Here is a 16,654-nt window from a genome sequence, read left to right as displayed (position 1 = left end):
AATACAAATAATATTAAGTAGATATTTTTTTGGTTAACAATTATTATTGTTTTTTTTTATTTATTTTGGCATTTAAAGAAAAATTAATTTTTATTTTACTTTATCGACATCACAAAGGTAAGCTCCACAATTCAATTGAATTTTTGCAAGTAATGAAATTCACGGTTTTCTCGTACATCAATAAAAATTGGATAATGTACACAAAGACTGCCGAATTGTACATTCTTACGAACAGATGTATTCTGTCTCTGCGCTTCTTTAAGGGGTTATATACCTTGTGTTTTTCAAAAAAATCAAAATAAATTTTATTTCTTTATCGTAAAGTACAATCCCTTGAGAACATTTTCCAAAAATTTCATAGAGATCTGAGCAATAGATCGAAAGTTACAGCGTTTTAAATTGTGCGTCGTCACGTCCTGAGCGTACGGCCTCATGCGGCGCTTGAAACTTTAAACGCGATTATCTCAAAAACGTGTTTTTCCAAAAATGCTTTTGCGGTGGACGCGATTGCAAAAAAAGTATTCAACCGATTTTTATAATTTTTTTTAAATTGTTCGTAATTAATGTCGCCTCTTAGTGAACGATCAACTTTTTATGTATAAATTTTTATTTTGCAGATATGAATTTTTTAATGCCAATTTTAGGACTGTAGAAGTGGAGTTTTTTAAAAACATGTTCCTATTTTCACAAAAATCAAAATATTTAATATATTGGTCGTTCACTAAGAAGATATAACCCTATACTAATGAAATCTTTTCGATTTTTTGATTTCAGTTGACTTGGTGGACTTGAATCGCGTCCACCGCAAGCCTCTTCCGAAAAAAGGGTCTTGGGGGAAAACGCCATAACTCCGCCATTTTTAAATATTTTTACACAAACAAAGCCTTTTTTTTTTCTTTAAACATTGTAATATCCAATAATAAAAACTTTTATACAATAAAATTATTGCTACATATCTTTAAAAAAAACCCAACTTTCGCTAATTTCACCGGACCACAAGGTATATAACCCCTTAATGATGAGGACTTTTTCGAGGGAAGAAATTTTTTATAACACAGGCATATTGGAATTACCATCAAAATGGCAAAAAGTTATCAAACAAACCGGTGCAGATTTAATCTAAGTTATCACATCCCTTTGGAACAGCTGCCGTCGTATTATTCAGAAGTGCACAGGTTCGAAACCCCAGGCGACCGGGGATCTGCTCCTTTTCAGACAATGGTAAGCCTCCTAGTGAATTTGAATTTCTGCCATAAAAAAGCTTAGGTCCCTCTAATTGTGGAAAACATCAAGACGCACGCCACAAATTGGAAAAAGAGCTCGGCCAAACATCCAAAAAGGGTATCATTATATGGTACAACTGTTCACCTCATTTGAATTTATTTACTGCATTAATTAATAAATAAATACAACAACTTTGGGTTCAACTGTTTTGTTAATTTTGTCCATATGGGCTAAATATTGAAGCGTATGATTTTCACTGTGGCTCACGTCAACTCCAAATTTCTTGTGCATTGTAAATAATTATCATTTAGTATTCATTTATACTGTCATTATCTGGACCAATTTCGTTCTCGCACTCATTGCCAATTTCTACATTACTTTCTACTGCTCGCCACTAACAATTCGAACTGCTTCCGAAATTTCAAAAATTATATTCGTATCAATACTTTTGAATTAATGTCTGCAATAGTGGTATTTTTTGTATACGAAAACGATACCAGTCTGTTGCATATTTGTATAATATTTTCAATAAATTACAAAGTCTTGCAAAAACTCTTTTTAAAAATGTTTGTGAGACAAAATTATATATGTTGGCGGACTATATTCAGAAAATACAAAATACAATTTATTACTTAATAGTGATATTATCGTCTTCAAAGTACTCCCGATCAACTGCAGTGAACTTATGCCAGCGATTGATCCAACCCTCGAAATATTTTTGGAACTCCATTTTCGGTGTAGCGATCAGAGCCATCTTCGATTACTTAATTTCAGCTGTTAAAACGCGTTCCCCGCAACGGTTTTTCCCTTGTTTGAAACCGAAAAAAATCGCAGGGAGCCGTACCAGGTGATTTGGATGGTATTTGTTTTGTTCCTGGCCAAAAAATCACGGATAATGATGGCACTGTGCGACGGGGCGGTATCCCGATGCAAAATCCACGAGTTGCTTTCCCACAAATCCTTAGCCCTGGAAAAAATTCATGGTGTAAAATATCGTTGAAGTCCATAAAAACCGTTAGCATCGCTTTTTTTACTGAAAACAACGTGGTTTTTTTGATCTAGGTTCATTCGAATTTCTCCACTCAGTTGCCTGACGTCTGGATTGCTTATACTCATAAACCCACGTCCCCTATCCAGTGATGATGAGTTTGATGAATGTTGGATCGAATTCGTGTTTTTGGCGATATCAACTTTGCAGCAATATGGCGCAATCAGTATCCTGAGCGGATCCACAAGTAATGTGGTAGTTCTCCGTCAGCCCTTTGATGGCTAATTTACGGTTACTGATCAACTTTTATTTCACTTTATTGATGTTTCTGGAACGATGTTTCTCTTCTCTACTCTTTAGAGTATCATTACCGAAATAGTTTCCAAACATTTCTAAGGTATTCGCACTATTGAATCTACATCGCATTTTTAACGCATTATTTAATAAATATTCGTTGTTGCAAATTCAAATCCATTTTTAAAACTGTAAATAATCGAAATCATGTGCAGAGATAGATTTACTCAATACGGTTTAACTTTTACAACAAATATCAAGTAACGGCGATAAAATATTGGTAGGAATGTAATTTACAGAAATCAGTTGTCTTAGAGCGTCCCTGGCGGTTGTCTCGGGAACCCTTTGACCAAAGTGGTATTACATTAGCAGTCGAAATACATCAATTATATCTTCCTTTGCTATTAATTCTGTAATTCTGGAAGCCTGAGAAGTGAAAACCTATTACTAATATAATTTCGAGAACTCTGTTATGTTGAGAACTCGGTATTGACACTTATTTAAAAGTTAAAGAGCTTGTTAATATTTGATCGACGGATTTTCTAAGTTGATCCATCTTACTAACGTCGGCCGACCGATACTCAATTAGTGCAGACTTAACTTTACTTAGTGTAACTGAAATTTCTTTAACTTAACTTAACTTCAATTTACATAACTTAAGGAATTAGCAACGATTACTGAATATTTCAATGTTTTGTTTTTGTATATTATATTACATTTGTTTAACAATTCATCTCCTATAATGCCACATCAAATTAATTCTTTTCAAAAATAGTTTCTTCATACATTCACAAATTCTCCCTGCTCTCATCTTCAAAGGGCCAGACTTAAAACCTAAGATCTCCAGCTTCTTATGTTTCTTTAGTTAAATGAAACTAACCATCAAACAGATTGTGCAAAATATCAAGTTAAGTGAGTTTACCAAATCAAGTCTAGACCATAACTGTGCTCAAAGGGTTAAAATTCAAGTATGTATGTATGTAAGTCCAAAATACAGCGCAGAGTGTTGTTAGCAACCATTATTTGAGGAAAGCGTATAAATAAAATTTAAATGTATGTAACTACGCGCTTTGAGCGAAAACTTTAAGAAGCCAGTAATGAAAAAAGTGCTTTAGTTTTACTAGCGCTCGTCTCCAATGCAAATCTTAAGCGAAAAAATATTCAGACGTGCAAATACTCGGCTGATGCAACTAAAGTAATGCGCGGAATGAGGATATGAAATGAGATGTACGCAATAAAAGTGGAGAACTTCATGTTAAGAAAGTCGAAGATTTAATTGGAAAATTCTAGTAACGTGCCTTATACTGCAGTTGTGGCGCGTGGCAGCCGCGGGGATTAGCGTAAACGATAAAATAAAGCCTTTGCTAGCAATGCCGAACACAACTAACGGGGATGAAATGATGTTGTGGTGATGGCAATTGCCATAGCAGTTGAAATAGCAATGGAAATGGCGTTGGCGTTGGCGTTGGCCCAAGGAAGCAGCCTTGTCTTCGTTCGTCACCACTAAAGTTGACGCCTATACGCTTGCTTACCCAGCTTTGATTGCAAGCTGGCAATCAACAATTAACGCGTTACGACAACAACAACAGCATTAAAAGCAGCGTTCACTGAAATGGCACAGCCATCAGCAATACAGGCACCACCAGTAGCAGCAGCAGCAGCAGCCTCAGACTTGCTCTAGGTTCCTACGAAACGAACACGTACTCGACCAAGTAGTAATTAAAGCAACAACCACCACTGCCTTTACCCTCGGCTGGGTCGCGCTGCAGGGAACACTTATTTCATTGCGGCGTCGCAGTTTAATTCATTTTGTTTAATTTCGGTTCGTGTGGAAATGCCTGAGGCCCGTTTGAGGATGGGCTGGTAATGTGGGAATGTTGGTAGAGGCAACAGCATCAAAGAAAGTACCTAAAAAAAGTAGAATATGCTAAAAAAGTGCGTTAGTAGTAAAATAAGACATAAGAAATAATTTGTAAAAGTGAAAATCGTTGCTTGGGGACGAACTGGTAATTTAGGTAAATAAGTGTCATAATAAATTACAGGTAAGCATTTGGAGTGACAATAATTGAGAAAACGAAATGTGAATTTTTATTCTTTAGATTTTAAACGATGCTTTTATTGCTGTAAAAATATGCATGGGAAGGTATATATCCTATGGGTTCCAGGGCACATGGGAATAATGGAAGATAAATTAGACATAGCCATAGGAAAAGGTAACTTCCCCTCTCTTATTCAGGAAGTAGAGAAAAGACAAAGAAAATCGTACACTCAGACATTTCACAGTGTTTTTCGCAATCAAAATCAATGATAGCTAGCCGATTTAAATATTGTATGGAATTAAATAAAAATAATTTTAGAATCATCAAGGGAATCCTAATAGGGCATTATGGATTGAATTATTATCTTTCTAACCAGGGAATATAATCCGGTGGAGCTTACAGGAGGAGAACACATAGAACAAACACCTGTCTAAATATATTTTTCCAGAGCAGGAAATAAAACCTAAAAAAATGTAGCAAATACTAAAATTTGTTGAGGGAGTTGATCTCGGAGAAATACTCGAAATCCAAGAAGTGGACAATAGATCTTTGAACCATCAGTGCTAAATGCTCCCATTACAATAATAACAATGGGAAGTGGTTAAAAAACCTAAGTTTCATGTAGTAGCTGAAGAGCTAGCAGATATCTTTTACACCAAAATGTCGATTTCGATACCAGTTTCATTCACTGTGGGAGGAGAAAATTTGAGAATAAGTCTGTCTAATATCTTTGCGGAACGAAATGAATTGTGTTATGCTTGAAAAATGTTGGAAAGTATTGCAAACTTTACAGACAACGATTTTACTTCAAGAAATGATCTTTTCTGATGAAGTGCATTTTAATCTCAGCGAATACGTTAACAGGCAAACTGTTGCGTCTGGGGATTTGCAGACTCGCTCGTGATCGTCGAGAAGCGAGTGCATTCTCAAACACTGATAGCTCGGTGCAGATTTTGAAGCGATGGCATAATTTTTCTTTAAAAGTGCTGCTGGAAATGGCATTTCGGTCAACGGTGAGCACTAGAGAGGCTTGATAAACGAATTAAATGAATGGACTCGAGCGGTTTTGATTTCAGCAGCACGGACATAGCGCTGTCCATGCCATAATCGAGCTTTTGCGCGCCAAGCTTGGTAATCGCGTGATAAGCCGTCTCGGCGATGTTAATTGTAGTGTTTTCCCAGCGGAAGTAGTCGGAATTAAGGAAGTAGTGGATTGGTTGCTTACTTCTCTAATTACTGTAAAGGATGTAAATATCTACCCCGATAGCTAAGCGGCAGTTAGGGCATTGAGCTCGTTCTTTGTGCGTTCGAAATTAATTGGGAAATGCCTGACTTCTCTCTTGATTGCATTCGAATACTTCGATATTAGGCTCATTTGGGTTTTCGGTCACAACGGAATGAAGGAAAACTGCTAGGCTGATGAGCTGTCCAGACAAGCGGCCCGAGGGATGGTTTCATCGCAAAATGGGAGGGTGGGAGTTCCCTTGAGATGCTATGGACTGCTCCTGGAAAGATGGAGCGCTAGGCTAATGCTCAAACGTGCAAAGTCGTAAAATCCTTTTGGATGCGGGTAGATCGGGGATGCTTGAGGAAACTTCTAAGACTAAAAAAGCCGCAAGTTTCGAGTTTGGTAGGTATCCTTACCGGATATTGTCCTTTAGGTGTTCATGCAGTGAGACTTGGGATTGCTTCAAAGTCCGTTCTGCAAAAGCAGTCTGGAGAACATGGTGGAATCATCTCAGCATCTTCTTATGAGCTGGCCTATTCTCGTCGGGCAGAAATTTAGACATCTGGGCTCTCCCTTTTTTGCTAAATCTGTGGATATTGCGGGTTCAAGTATCACAAATCTGGTGAAATTCATCAGTAGCTTGAGCCGGTAAATACAAGCGCAAATCGCCACTGTTGGTCGTCATCGTCTAATCCAAATCCCCTTATTCCGGTTTTTCCACCTGTCTGTTCCTTACTTTCTCTTTTCCTTTCACCTTCCTCTGTGTCGTATCACAACTGACAAATTTTGAATATTTGTCCGAGTGGGCCCCTCAAAGGTCAGCTATAGTAGTCTGATAAAGGTAGCTGTAAAACACAAACTAATTGAAGCAGCACGTTCAAATTTTGACAGGAGTCAACTGACAGATGCCTGTTGACAGGAGCGGTGTTTCTTTTTCAGTAAAGAGGTCAGAAATACAAAAAGTCACGGACTTATTGACCCGCCCTCGTAACATGAAAATTTGTCAAGTTTTTGAAAAAAAAATTTCTTATTTTTAATTAATACTAAAATTTATGCAAAATTTACTTTAGATCATAACATTTAACAAAAAAATAATAGATTTTATTTAAAACGGAAAAATAAAAAACTTCAAAAGTCTACGGTCAAATGTAAAATACTTTTATATGCATATCTTTAGTGGCTTGTTGGGTACCTACGACGCTTCAACCATTCCCTATATCTATTGGTTACCAATTTCGTGGTCTCTTCGAGAGTATTCTTCTCCCACTCCTCTCACACAACATCCTTCAAGACTTCTTTGCTTGTCCTGGTTTTCCTCCTGCCAATGTCAATTTCTTTTCTTTCTGCTTCTATTGTAAAGCTCCGCTTATTAAATAAAAATGGCAAATTTCCTTACCAAAAAATCGTCCAGAATCGGTGGCGACGCATTACGGTTATAATTTTGTCGCCAGCATTACTACTACGATAGTAAACAACAAATAGGATGAATTTGAAATGTACGGATCTTACAGTTACATTTCATTGACAAAGAGCATTTAAAAATAGGAGGAGCGTAGAATTATGCCACCTAGTGCATGTACATTCATAATTTGTGATAAATTCTCTTCCGCATGTTTTGAAAAATTCATCATCCATCATCCACACAAACGTCGAATACACAACGTAAAATCCATAGGTATGTATGCGGATGTAGGAAGAAACCATTCACAAAAAACAAAGAGACAAAATATAAAAAAGTTTCTAACCACAACAATAACAACATTAGCAATGACAAACCGTAGTGCACATAAAGTACGATGAAAGGGCTCCACACAAAACGGAAATAGACATTTGCTATTGCCATTTTTCTTTCTTTCTTGTTTTCAATTCACAGCAAAGCAATTGACTGCCATCTGGTGAACACTCGATGCGACAGTTGCCTACAACCGAGCCTGCGTCCATTGCACTCCTCCTCGTCGCTCACCATACGCATTTTCTTTCTTCTATTTGCAAGGAGTCACGTCTGCAATTGATATCAATTGTGCATTTGCGCAATGAACCTACGTATATGTATATGTTTGTAAATAGGTATATGCCTCTGCTCCTTGTACATGAATAGAAGCTGGCGTGGGGGTGATAAAAACCTATTCACTTCACTTACTCGTGCATGTATACATGCATATGCATGAGTGATAACGGTATACCGAGATCCCGATGCTTTTCAGGTCCCGGACATATTTTGGGATTCCGAGATTCGCTTCTATTAATCGCGGCATCCCGAAGTATTAAATTCTAAATATCTATCTAACAGAGAGAAGTAAAGAGTGTTTATCACATTTTTTTCCCTTGAGGGGGGTGAGATAGGGCTTAAAATGCCTTTGCACCTACAGCGACCGTCGCCTGCTCCGTCGAGTGGTGTACCACTGAAACAATCCCTCCTCTTCCTCTCCTGAATGTTTCTTTTGCCCGGAACTACTACGTTCTGATAAAGACTGACTCTTCTACTCTTCCTGCGTCCAGGGTCGTCAGTTTTGGAGGCAGCATAATGCTAACGGCTCATCTATTGTTTATCACAATAATAACACAGGCCTGCGAAATTTAACTTTTTTCAGTTTCTAGAATGGCTGTACTTGTTTCTTGTAGTTTTTTATGCGCTGAAAACGAATCTGACCTTCAAAATGCTCCATTACGTCAGGATTTTTGGTAAATCAAGCCTAAAAGGTCAAAAAATGGCCATTTTAGCCATTTTTGATAATTTTTTTTGGGATAGAAAATTTTTTTTTTCAATTTTCGACGAAAAGGTCGCATAGTACAACTCTTTAGCTTTAAAACCCATTTTTTAAAATTATTGTAAGATTTTAAAAAAAAAAGTTATGACATTTTGAAATTAACAGTTTCAGTTACGCCAATAGACGTTATAACCCTCGCAGGACTGTGTAATAATTATTCCAATTATTTTTTTTTTTAGTTTACGCTTACGTGTTCTCGTTTTATGGATTAGAATAAATATATTTAGAGAATTAGTTCCGTCTAGATTTTTGTTAATTTTCGTTTAATGTTTTTTTAAATTGCATTCTTTTTTTTAATGGCTGTAAGCTGGGATACACATGCTGTTTTCGTGGTCGGGTTTCCAAGAGTGATATTTCATATGGCCACTTCCTTGTGCCTAGAAAAGAAAATACCTAAATTCAGAGCCTGAAATTTCCGTCAATGTTGTTGAGGAATAAATTGCCAAAAGCCCGTAATCGAGATTTTGATAATTCCGGACATTTGCAAAGAGAGTGAACATGAGTTTCCTTCCCCACTTAGTGGTTTGTAGCATGCTTTACCTCGCCGCGTGCTCCACTAATTTCCAGTATTCTGAGAGAACTGTGGTTAGTCTTGAAATGTTGTGTCGACTGTATTCAAGCAGTTGCTTGACCTTTGATGCATTGTAGTCAGGCCATGTCTTCCTGGTCAGTCGTGGTAATCGTCTACATGCAATGCTGAAATAGTAAAACTCTAGCTCTGCCTTAATCCGGCTGAAGGGCACTTATACTGGTTCCGTTACAAGTTTGGGAGTTATGTTGTTTGAGTTTACCAGCTTTATAGCAGCCTGACTATTTGTGAAGATAGCTCCAGCTTGTGAATTGGCGCCAGCTTACATGATGTCGGAAACTACGGTTACCTCATAGCTTGGAATTCTGCCTGGGAATATCGAGCTTTACCCGTATCACGAAGGCGTGTTGACTTAGAGAATTGTAGAAATTCATAGTAGAAACCTGCCTCGACGTCGCAGCCCATTGAAACCATTGACGTGGATTTCCGCATCAAAATGTATATCTAGAGATTTGCTCCATGCAATCCCTCATGCACTTTATGGAAATACCACAGGATATTGATGTACCCGTACGTTGTAGTGGTCCAGTGCGTTATAAAGCCTCCGTTACGAGAATAAAAACTGATCAGTGTATTCTCCTGAGTTTAGTTTGATTGTAGCTTTCAGCTAGTGCAGGCCACCAACGTGTGATCCATATATGTATTAGAACAGGCCGCAGAACTACAGTGTAAGTCCGGAGTGGGGTTGTTGGTTGGATACTCCATTTTTTTGCATTTTGCAGGTTCTATACTCGATATTGGACTGGCAACTAAGTTTGATATCGAGAAATACGCCATGATATTCAGCTTGGAGAAATTAAAACTTGGTACGTTATTTTTTGTATTGAAGATTGGAAGTTCAGTTTTACTGGGATTTATACTCAGATCACAGCTTGCAATCGCGAGCGAATCCAATATTACCTCTATAACTTCGCTAATTATTTTTCGGGAACATTCTTGAAACCATTATTCCGACGTTGTCCGCGTACGCTACTACTCTAATCCTCTTTTGATTGAAGGCTGAGAGAATGTTGTTGACAATTAGTAGCCATAGAAGGGGAGACAATATGCCTCCCTGAGGGCTAACTCTACTTACAGATCTTGTAGTGGTGCTAATACCGATATCAGCGAGTATTTTCCATTGGGAGTTTAACATTAAAATACTCCATTTATTCACGACTAATTCTTCATCGAACTAGGTGAGGGCAGCCAGTATAGAGTTAGTGTATACATTGTTAAAAGCTCATTCTATGTTGAGGACTGCTGCACCAGGTATTGTTTGTGCTCAATAGATTTCTCTTCTTATTTGTGATGTGTGCGTTCCTGAATCGTATGGTGGTTTAAATACTATTTAAAAAAGTATTACTTCAGATTTTGCTATATTAATAAAAATTTTAACAGTTCATCTCAATTTTAAATGATTTTATTTTCGCTCTATTTAAAACCTTCAGTTGTTGAATTTTTGCTCCCAGGTGAATCTCGGGATAAAAACTTTCCGCTAATATTGGCATCCCTAGTACATACATAAGTAGGTACATATATGTGTGTAAGTATACTCGTACAAATGTGCACAAGCAGAAAACTCTATAAAATCACTTACCTCTTGCAATTCTAATTTTTTATTTCTCTTAATGGCGCAAATATGAAAAAGGACATCAATCATAAGTTCTACATAAGTAAATCATTAAGTAGTAAAAGGAAAGGCGGGCAATGCAATTTAATTTGGCCTAATAGCAGACTAAGTGAATACTTTTATAGGAGTAGTAAAGAAGGAACATTTCTGAAGAAGTAAGGAGAGAAAGTATTGAAATTTAATGTCAATTTATTTTTTCTTAGGAGCTACAAATTGCACATTAGACTGGAATTTTTGAATTTTGTTTTCTTTGGAATTTTCACTTAACGTTTTTCCCATTTTGGAAAGTTTACTTAAAACAAATTAAAAATTTTAGTGGTGTTGCTTATGGTCAGGCTTATAGATCAGGTATATGAAAACCTGTAACCAGTGTAAGCTTACAAATAACCGTTACAGTGCCCAATTGGAACTTCTTTGAATTTGTACGTTCAATAGAGGTGCACTTGGTCAGAAAAATAGCACATGATTTTGAGCATCAGTAAACAAACAAAAAATTTTGCAAAAATTGTCTTTTTCGGAAGCCAATCCCCTATAAAAATTATTGTAAATACCCAACGCTTCACGTCCTATAATTCATTTGTGGACTCAAAAATTCCGCTTGCGAGATTCTAGATATTCAAAAAAAAAAAAAAAATGATTGGGTATGGATGTGGAGACTTATACCTACATTCTCGAATTGGTAACGCCATCAATTGTTCAAAAACATACAATAATTCGAGACGGACTTACACCAAACGAGGTACGTTCAGTTTCCTTGTCTCAGGACAAAGCTACGAGGACTTAATTCACTTCACAAATATTTCACCCCACCCCCCCTAATATTGGGTGGACCATGTAAAATTTGCTTTTTGAATCGGCTATAAAAAAAAAACTAATCAATATTTTTTCAAACTTTTTTTTTTTGTTTTGGAGATTGAACATTTTCATTTATGAATAAAAAATAATATCGTTGAAATGACTGCCACGATTGGCTTTACAGTAGGCCATTCGATCAACCCAATTTTTAAGCACATTTCCGATTTTTTGGGCTCCAATTTCATGAATGGCAACTTCGATTTCGTGTCTTAAAGCATCAATCGTCTCTGAATGGTTCGCATAGCATTTGTTCTTAACGGCTCCCCGCAAAAAATAGTTCAACGGGCTTAAATCACAGCTCCGAGGCGGCCAATTGATATCGGATTTCAAAAACGGTAGCCAAAAGTTCGAGTGTAACTTTGGCAGTGTGACAAGTCCTGACCATCCTGTTGAAACCAAATGTCGTCCATGTCATCCTCTTCAATTTTTGGAAACAAAAACTCGTTGAGCATGTCACGGTAACGCTCGCCATTTACTGTACCCGCGGAAGAAGAGGAAGACTCACCACTTTGGAAATAGGTTTTCAATATTTCCCAATTTTGTTCAAGCGTATAGCGTCCCATGGCCCACCCTGTAGTAGAAATAAAACATGTTCAGGAATTATTTTTGCACTAAAGCCATTTATTCCTCTGATTTTTCGATTTTTTTTTTATATTTTTCATTTTTTATATTTGTCAAAACGTCACTCATCAAATGCTCATGCGTATATAGAGAAAGTCAAAAAAGTATTGGCACACTCGAAAAATCAAAGTTCTCAGTGATATAACTTTTCTTCTAATGAAAGTATGAAAAAATAGAAAACAGTATTTTCTAAATGTATTTATTTATTACGTACTAGCTGACCCGGCAGACTTTGTACTGCCTCAATTGATAAATAAAAGGCCTAAAATTTTGTATAAAATAATCTTAAAACAAACAACACAAATCCGTATCTAATAAAAAAAGCATAGTTTGATTTAAGCATGAAGTTTTATTATTATTTTAGACACATCATGTTGCTTAATTATAAAATAGGGGTTTCCTGAGATGCTGGCTATTTATAAGGTTTAAATTTCATACTGACAGACATACACTGCTATGATACAGTTTGTTAATCAATTTAAAGCTTTCTCATAAACTATTTTTTTTTGTTTTGTTTTGTGGTGCGTAAATAAACAAAGAAGACGGTTTTCCGATACGCGAACACGCGACGTATAATTGTCCATGGGCGAAACAGGAAAACTCCAAGTTGATTCCGCAAACTTCTAACGACTGTCCGTGCGATTTATTTATGGTCATCGCAAAGGCTAGACGTACTGGAAATTGTAAGCGTTTAAAATTGAATGGTAAATCCGTTGGAATCATCGGTATCCGCGGGATAGAGACATCCTCTCCTTTGCATTTTCCTTTTATGATTATTGCCTCAATGACGTTTTTCATCAGCTTTTTCACAGCCAGCCTTGTTCCATTGCACAATCGAGGTTGGTTAATGTTACGCAGCATGATGGCAACTGACCCTATTTTTAACTGCAAATTGTGAGGTGGTCATCCAGACAATTGCAGTGAATTTAAAAACTCCGTGGGATAGTTGACTAGGTCATCCAGGTTCATAACGGTGTCAACTAATTTGAAGGAGCCCAACTGTCCTGGAACAAAATTCTGAATAATCGTATTGAGATCCTCGACATCTTTATTTTTCGCTGTCAATATTGCTCGTTTACCCAGGCAATGATGGTTATTGAACTTTTGCGCTATATCTGGGAAAACACGCCGAATAAGCTCCTCTTTTGAGTCTGTGATTTGACAGAAATCTGTGGGTAACGTGACGAATCCGGTCGAAGTGTCCACTGTAACTTTATTATTTCCAATGTCTAACAACTGCTTCGAAAACACACTCGCAGTTTCATCTTGTTGCAAAAATACTCGAAAAAATACTGTTAGTTGTTAATTGGAGTAACTTTACATACTGCCACAAATTCGATGATTTTAGGCATGCATTTAGTTCATCAGCAACAGTTGATCGGGGAATTACTGGAAGAGTCTGACGAAAATCACCTGACAACAGTGTCATGGCCCCGCCAAAAATATTTTGGTTGTCACGAAGATCTTTCAACGTTCTGTCCAGTGCAGCCAGTGAACTCTTATGGGCCATTGTGCATTCATCACAAACAATCAATTTGGATACCTGTAGGATCTTGGCCATTGCGCTATTTTTGGCGATGTTGCAAATTGGTTTTTCGGTGATTTGCATGTTTAATGGTAATTTCAAGACAAAATGTGCAGAACGTTTCCGGTTCCTCCGGGAGCATCAAGGAAATAAATTCCACCAGATCCACTGTTTCTATCAAAGTGTTGTACGCAATTTTTTGTTGTGGATTTAATTGTAGAACATTTGTACGAACTGTTTCGGCCAATGCTTTAATGTCGCACTGTTGTTCTCTTTGCAACTCATGGTTTAATGCATCCTTCATATGACGATTTGGTGCAGTCATTCCCAAACACGACAATACTTTATTTGCCATCAATAAACACATATCTTCAATCATGATCAGTGTCTCATTGTAAATTTCTGCAGTCATTTGTAGTGTAGGATTGAAAGTTTGACGGCGCACACGATGCAAAGCACCCTCAAATATGTCATCTCTATACTTAACCCACAAATCTTTTGGATTCGAGGGGAAACTTGTCGATATGATAACCGCAAACAATGAACGAATTTGATGCGGCGATGAAGATATTACGGAATCCTTGAGCGTATCATCCCAGTGCGGATCGTTATCAAGTAAATGCAATAGTTGACATGCCTCACGGTAAGTCGCACACAGCTGTCCATTAATTATTCTCAGTTGTTCAAATGATATCGGACCACGAACATTCACCAACAACAACCGCAAATAATAACATTCATCGATATTTGGATGTACTGTGTAGATGCGACCCAGAGCGTCTAAAGAAAATACATGTGGATGTCATTCAACTCGTGTGCCTTGTTTTCGACGCTGAAACGATTTCGATAATGCATTCCAGGTGTAATATCGTGGCAAGCCAGCATACAGCAAAGTGCAAGCAAAATCATCAGTTTGACAGACAGTGAAGAAAATGGTTAATGTTGTCGACGGTGGACGTGACGCTCTGTCTGCCGCGTTCGATTCATTAAAATAAACTTCTAAATGGACTGCCAAATGGACTACTGTAGGGTGTCTTTCATGGATCGCAAATGAAAAGATACGCAAAATACTTACATAGCGACCCATCTGGTACTGTGATATTTCATCATTTGCATTGGTTACAGCGAAGGCAGCCATATCGCTACCTTTTTTAACATATTTACATATGTACTTTATCGACTTCACACAGTTACAATATTCTACATTGATGTGAGTCTCAAAAGCTTTGGACAATATTGGCGAGTATGGTACAATCCAACGATTGTCTACATCAACGTTTTGTCCTCTTACTTTCACAACTACCGATCGCCCATTATCCGCAACTGATCGCCGACGATACAATGGGTATCCTTCATTTCCCGTTATGGTTTCAGCAAGCAGGTCTCTTGGGTATCGCTTGGAACACATGCCGTTGACCATACAGGGTGAATTGTAGTAAAAGTCCGCAAGGTCCATGCATCATGTGTTTGGTAGCTACTGCATGCAATTTTGGGTCAACTGTTTCATCTGGTATTTCAGCTGAAATTATGGAATCAATCTCATCTGGCCTTATTTTGTCCACTAACCAGAATACATTCAACAACGGACTCGGCCATACACACAATGCTTTATTAAGAAATTCATGATAAATTTTAATTTTTGCTTAAAAACTCTGGCAGTTATGTCATGTCTATTAACTGGTGTTTGGCTATGTAGCAATTCCCTCTTGATTTCGGACCATTTTTGGTTACATGTGAATGTAACAAATAAGTCTGGGCGGCCATAATGCCATGCAACATATGGCATAGCATTCTGAGCAAAATCATGCATGTGGGGTGGGCTTCCTATATAAGTGGCTGGCAAAATTGTCATTCTTCCCACATTATTCACATGGCCATCCGCATTTATAGCATCACGGAGATGAATGTATTCCTCTGATCGTAGCTGTCGTTGGTTCAAACGGATGTACATATGTATGCCAATCGTTCCGTCTCAATTTTGACATACATGCCAACTGCAAACTAATGAAAAAGTCTTTAACGCATCAAAATATGGTTTACTTTACCTTGACGGATCATGAGTCTGTATGAATAAAAATTTATACCACTCACTTTTTTATCTGGTGGTGGGACCAATTGTGACAATTTTGCTTTGCCTCTAGCACAACAAATTGCAGTAGATTCATGAGTGTATTTTAACGCCTTACAATATTTACACATTATTTTCATTTCCCCAATTGTTACCGATTTGTCAGCACAATAATCAATTCCAAGTTCATAGTGGAATGCAGCTCGTTTATGAATCACAGGAGCATTCCGTCTGCGGATTAGCTCAATTTCATTACGTCGCGCTTGCTGTTGTTGTGTTTGATGCGCACGAACTCGTTGCATTCTAAGCCTATCTACTTCATTATCACTCACTAAATAACGCAATTCTGGCATAGCAATATGACTATTTTCTTTATCTGTCTCTCTCTGGTCATCAATTACCGTGAGGTATCTCTTCGTACATTAGTTAATCAAATCTAAGTCAGGTCGTCTTCTTCTCGGCATCGTAAATTGTAAATAATCGAAGTGAGAATATTTTTCGCTCGCTTAACAGTAAAATGTCACAATCACAAAATATCAATAAAAAAGAGCACATTACTTGGAATGTCGCTATCACAAAGGATTGCCAAAGTAAAGAAAGTTCTCACTCACTCACAGATATCGTAGATATCGTAGCACAATTTCGTAATACTTCTTTCCGTGTTCTAAAGTGCGACAGGATGGATTTACATATTAGTTGGTTGTCAAATCTAATGTCAAATATTATGGTGAAACATTTGATATCTTAAAGATTATCCCTTAAAAAATGTGTCCGTTTCATAGCTGTAATATGAGGTCCGATGAACACAGGAGTGAATATAATTTAATAAGAACTTTATTGAAT

The sequence above is a fragment of the Anastrepha obliqua genome, chromosome 1 (assembly GCF_027943255.1).
Source record: "Anastrepha obliqua isolate idAnaObli1 chromosome 1, idAnaObli1_1.0, whole genome shotgun sequence".
Taxonomy (NCBI): domain Eukaryota; kingdom Metazoa; phylum Arthropoda; class Insecta; order Diptera; family Tephritidae; genus Anastrepha; species Anastrepha obliqua.
This window is presented reverse-complemented; position numbering follows the sequence as displayed.